Below are 6,357 nucleotides of genomic sequence, written 5' to 3' on the forward strand. Positions count from 1 at the left end.
ACAGAGCTGGAGGACACATACTTAATTGCAATCCAGTCAGTCTCCTTACATGTTTCTGACCATGTTAACAAAAAACTGAACATCATAGGCTTCAATGTATTTTCCTTCAGAGTAGATTTTAGGTATATAATCTGCAAAGCTGTTGAAGGTCAAAGCGTTGCATGATATAATTTTGGTGGTGATGCAGCAGACGGATAATGGACCAGTACACCCTTATTAAAAGATACTGGTATTGGTAGATAAGGTCTGGCTCACAGTCTGGGTTCCAGTTCATCCCACAAAGGTTGAACTTTGTCAAAAATGTTAGAAATATACTATTGAATAAAATATAACTGTATTCTGTACACAGATGTAAGTGGGCAGGTGTGTCCATGTACTTTTGTATATATGTAGAGAAGAAGAGAGTGAGATGGAGGGGGTGTGAAGAGAGGCACCCGGGAGGATCATCAGGCATTACAGGGTGATCAACTGTCAGAGCTCCATGACTCATTCTGTTTTTTTTTTTGAGTGAGGATCAGCTCACTGTACAGACACACACTAACACACAAAATGTACACACACACACACACACACACACACACACACACACACACACACACACACACACACACACACACACACACACACACACACAAGCCAGCATATTCCCATTTCACCCACGACTGGTTTTGTTTAAACATGTAGATAAAATGTATCCTCCACAGCGAAATAATGATAGCTGGAGTTACATTAGTGGCACTTTTAAAGAGTCTGCATTTGATTACTGCATACATGAGGTTCAGCTTATCACCCTCTTTATTTTCTCTCCCTTCCTCACTCTCTTCGTCCATTTCCTCTTTTTGACCAGCTCCAGACGGCGACCAGGCCAAAGCATACCAGAGACAGGCATGTCATAACTGGACACAGTGTAACTCTGGCTGAGGTGTGCTGCGCTGTCGTTTGATTGGCTGCAGAGGACTGAGATTTGGGAAACGGGTGGAGGAAGCACACCTTGTAAAAAACCTAATGGCTGCTGCACACACACGCAAACACACACACACACACACACACACACACACACACACATACACATACATACACTGGAACGTGTGTCTGCTTGAAAAGAAATCTAAATCTGCTACCAACAAGTTGCCGTATGTGTGACAGCAATGCTTTCTGAAGCAAGACGCACTGCACACTGACAGAAAATCATGATAACCACAGGTGTCAAAAGTTGGCACAGCTATTGCTAAACCAAACAAGAGTGACGCTGCAGGAGCACCTGGTGACAGATAGAAAACAGGCTCATCTACTAACACTAAACTGTCACTACCGCCTAACTTATCCACAAATCATGGATACTGTGTTGCACTGATAATATGTAACACAGTGGTGCTATGGTCTCCTACTGGCCCCTATCTATCTGTCTACACAACCAAGCTCTATGTCTGACGTTGATTTACAGATCAACCAACAGGCAAAATATCCCATGGACATGCCAACTAATGCAGTACGCCCAGCGGTAGACGCTCCTTTTGCTCCTCATCCTAACATGCACATTTGCTTTTTGCACATCTGCACACTGAGGAAGATGTCAGCTCAACCTCTGCTGCTGTCTGATATAGTTCACATGCAGTTTAGGAGATTTTCTAATGGTGTAGTTCGTGATTTTTAGAGCTGGAAATGCATGCTTGTTCATCCTAACATAGACCATCATGAGCAATCATCATAAATGCATCAGAACTGGTCTAAACAACTGTTTGTAGATGAATGTAGAGAATCTAGAAATATTATTAAATGTCCTATCCATGTTATAAATATAACATGCATAAATATTATTATGAAATAGTTAATCATGTCAAACTCCTTCGTGGAAACACAGATAATAAAGCATGCTGTCCACCTGCAGTCACTCTGCTGTGCAGCAGTGGTTTGTAAAAGCCATAAAAGTTATCTACTCTGCATTGATTCAAGTTGTGTTGTTACAGCAGCGCGACTCTGCAAAGTTTGATTTTATGCCTGATGTTAATGGGCTCCTGCATAGTTCCCACTGGTGTGAAACAGTCTCTGTGTGTGTATGTGTGTGTTTTGGCTCTCACTCCAGTTTCACCTCTGTGCAGGAATCTGTGGTTGTGTACAACGAGGTTTGGTTGCATGTGAGCAAGCGCATCTGACTTTCCATACAGCTGCCAGGCAGCCTGACTATGCTGCCAACAACCAAACAATGTGGCTCACTGGAAACATAGAAAGTGTTTGTTGGTGTGAATGCTTTTTGCCCAGTAATTGTCCATCGTTATCATGGGACTGTGCCATCAAAAAGTATGCTTCTATATTCACTGTGGTTGCAATGAAGGGGGACATGAGATGAGAACAGGAACAACTAAGATCTGAGAGGAGGGAGACAGAGCGTGGAGAAAGAAGATAAAGACGAGGAAGGAGGAAGGCAATAATGGCAAGGACACTGATGGAGACCAATGTCAATTAGGCAGTAACTGTCAGAGCAATGATGGAGCGACAGTGGTAAATTATCTAATAATCATTATCCCCCCCCTCCCCCGTTTCATAAATCAAAGCTAATGAAGTCCTTCTCATGCCAAGATGTGTTGGCCACTTATGAGTTTACTCTCCAAAGCCATTCTCCTGTCCCAGTCCTGGAAAAGATCCATCACCACATGCGGTCTCTGATTTGCAGGAGACAGAAAAAGACATTCAGCAAAATTCCTACAAATTTGAAAGGAGCATAATATGAAGCCGTCGTCAGCTGACCGTCAGGAGTCACAGCAGTAACAGTCAGGAGACAGACTGGCCTGGGATGAGCTTCGCAATTAGATAGAAAAAGCAAACCCACCAATTATGACCAGCTGTTACAGTATTCAAGCAGCCACGAGGCTGTTCAGCCAGGCTTTAAAATACATTTGTTGAAACAGAGCGCCACCGAGTGGTGACCCGTGAAATTTGTTCCTGGACTTGATGCATAACATATAAACTCAGGAAACCCACAGCATGTTTGCCTCAGGGATGAAGTGTTTCTGTGTGAATCTATTCTGAAATGTAGATTTTTCTTTTCCCCATCAATCAGGACCTAATCCATAACTCAGTGACCGTTAACTGGTCACTGAGAGCATTTTCTTGTTCAGTATCAAGTTATCATTATGGATTTTACATGTTGTTTAAGAGTCTGTTCACACTGATACAGGCTCATGAAAATAACAGTCATTTTAAGAAAGTGTAAATAATAAACAATACTCAGGTAATTAGGCCTAAATAAATGTATTTTTCCCATATGAAAGTACTCCCCACAATGTCTGCTTAGACAAATGTTGTTGAGGACCCCTGCCACCTTGAGTGGCTACAATACGCACAGCGTTTTATAGTTTGAAATAAATTGAAATAAGTTGGAAGAATATGTCTGAGTCAGAAATGAATATTGACTAACTGTCTGAGTTGTCATGCCGGCCCAATCACAAGAGACGTGATGTTAATTAACTGATATTGTGCTCCTTTCAGGTGGCCTTCAGGTGGCACTTCTGTCTCTCCACTCCAGATCAGATCACTTTCCTGATTCAAATTGTTTTCTTTAAATATTCACTGTTTCATTTGTTGCTCCTCATTTCTTGCTAACTGATCATATCACTGTTCAAATGCACGTCAGTATGCACGAACTTCACTCTCCCTGCCTCGAGGAGCCCTTTCAACACTGCCATTTCAATGACCATGTTTCCTGATTTTCTCACATTTTGTCCATCACATCCCTCTTTAGATCTGAGAAAAATACAGTTTTCTTTAATGAATCAAAGCTCCTGGATCTGCTCTTTTGTGAATGAGAATGAACCTTATGTGTGCAGTTGTGTTATCAATCCACCAGGTGGCTCTAAAACTCTACATAATGTTATAAAAAACGCATCAATTTTGGAGAAATTCCGAAGTATTTCTAACTCAGGTACATATGCATCATATCTGGTTATGGTGGAGGTACTTGTTTCTACTTAAGTCTTCTCTTTCTCTGCACAGTTTATACATGTCTTTTATTTCTGGTTAGTTACACACGTCTAAATACATGAAAGCCAGGGATATCATTTTGCATATCTCACTTTTTTGCACTTCATGCTCCGTCATGCTAGTCTTTCATTCAATGACTCCTCTTATCCTGTAGATGGGGGCATTGTCATGCTGGAGGAGACACACGTCAGGATAGATTGACTTCATTTGGTCAACGTGAATCTTGATAGTCATGCCAGTATATCAGGGCTCTACAGTTTCTTTATTTTTCCCATATGAATCAGGTTCGTAGGCCTTTTCCACAGCAGACATTTTGACCTGTCAGCAGGAAAAGAACAGGTGGATCTTATATTATCAATGATGGCTCCTTTCCAGCACTTATTGTAATACAATACAATACAGCATGTTATTATGCTAATGAGTACCACAGCATAACAGAGCTGCTGTAAGGGTCAAGCATTCACACCTATATCATTTCCCTTACCTGAGTTTGATTGAAAGGATCATACTGCTGTCTGGCACCTCATTCATTCATGAATTTACCAATGTTTTAAGTCATTAATAATTACAAGGGTTGCCAAGTTGGTAAAAATCCTCTTCCAGCATGACACTTGCTTTGTCTGCTTTTAGTTATAGCTCCTCAGATTCATCAGAAACACCCTCCCTGGACAATTCTATCACCTACCTCATGGAAAAGATCACCAGGGCATCTAAACTAGTGGCAGATGGTCAGCTGATATTGAGCATTTTGAGATATTCAGTGTCTGTGAGGCTGATTAAGCAAAAATGTCTGCAGACATGTCAGAGACAATCCATAGTATTATGTATTTCTTATCTTTTTCAGTGAGTAATACATTAGCATTAAATGGATGTTAACCGGGACCAGAAATAGAGATGCTACTGGGTGATACTGTGTGCACTAAACATTATCTGTTTCTTACTTATTCATGTAAGTTTAGGAAGTTTCGTGCTCTCTCAGAAACAAGATGCTGCTATCTGCTGTTTAATGTTGTTGTTGCACACACTGACAAAAACTTCATTTTTCATTCAGAGAGGTTTTGTTTTGTTTTGTTTTGTTTTGTTTTGCAAAGTTTAGTTTTTGAATACCTGTAGTCATTTATTCAGCTGATACCTCCATAACTTTATTAATGAGTTATTACCCTTTATAATTTCAGACTGACTAATGTTTGCTCGTGGCTTAGTGAGAAACATGGGGACCTGGCAACCCAAAAGTTTTTGTTTTTGTTTTTTTTTTTGTAAATGGCTCACAGTAACTGCCATCAGTCTCAGCTTATAGTCTTTTTAGAGTCTTTTTACTGGGTTTCTTATTAGTAAATGATACCAGCTGGCTTATTTGTTTTGTTATCTGTGAAGTGCAGCTCAAAAAAAAAAAAAGAAAGAAAGAAAGAAAAAAGAAAAAGAAAAAGAAAAGGTGAGTAAACCCAGAGATTTTGAGAGAGAGTTTGCCAATATGAACCAGTTGCGCGGAGAGGAGTCTGGTGGATGGAGGAGGACGGATGGAGGGAGGGGAGCTCTGAGGATAAATGCGCTCTTTCATTTCAAAGTGAGAGCAATCCGTTGCTGGAGGCACATATTTACACCGACAGAAACTCACGGGAAACAGCCGCCTGCTCGTTAACGTGAGGGGAAATCAGCGGAGAAGATCATGGATCTGAAGTTATCAGAGGAACCGTGCGCAGCAGCTCACCTCACACTTTGGTCTTGGTGAGCGGACTTGGTGTCAGCAGGAGAGCTTGATCTTCAAAGACGCGCTCCGGAGTCAAGGGGGGATAAAGCGCGCTGCTCACTGACTGTTTGGGAAGGTGGTGCACATTAGTAATGGTTTAATGACTCCGAACTGCAGCCTCTTGTTGGATGGGACAGGTGCAGGGTTTTCACGCCCAAAACATGGGTCACCGAGGTGTCAATTAAGTTTGTGTCCTTAATCTTAAAGACCTTTTCATGAACTTTCTCCTGAGGCGTCACTCAAATATTCCTACAGGGACTTGACCGCAAAGACGCCAAAATCACGGAGTAGCACTCTGGTGTCGAGCAGGTTTATTTTATTGTAATCTTTATTTAACAACTGGAGACTGCTTTCGTGGACGTCCTGAGCTGAGCCCTCACACGCAGAGCAGACATGCCACTGCAGCACCGTTTGACCGGATTTTACGCATCTCTTGGGGAAAGAGAGGGCTGAAAAGGCGCGCGTGTGTTTATGTGTGTATGTGTGTGTGTGTGAGTGTGGTGGATGCCGATGCACTCCATTTCCAACACCTCAGGGGAGACCACTTTGTAAACCAAAAAAAAAAAAGAAAAAACAAAAACAGAAAAAAAGGGGAGAAATAAACGAGAGACTGCTTTCATTCGGTTTTATAA

Source organism: Chaetodon auriga, chromosome 8 (assembly GCF_051107435.1).
Source record: "Chaetodon auriga isolate fChaAug3 chromosome 8, fChaAug3.hap1, whole genome shotgun sequence".
Classification (NCBI taxonomy): domain Eukaryota; kingdom Metazoa; phylum Chordata; class Actinopteri; order Chaetodontiformes; family Chaetodontidae; genus Chaetodon; species Chaetodon auriga.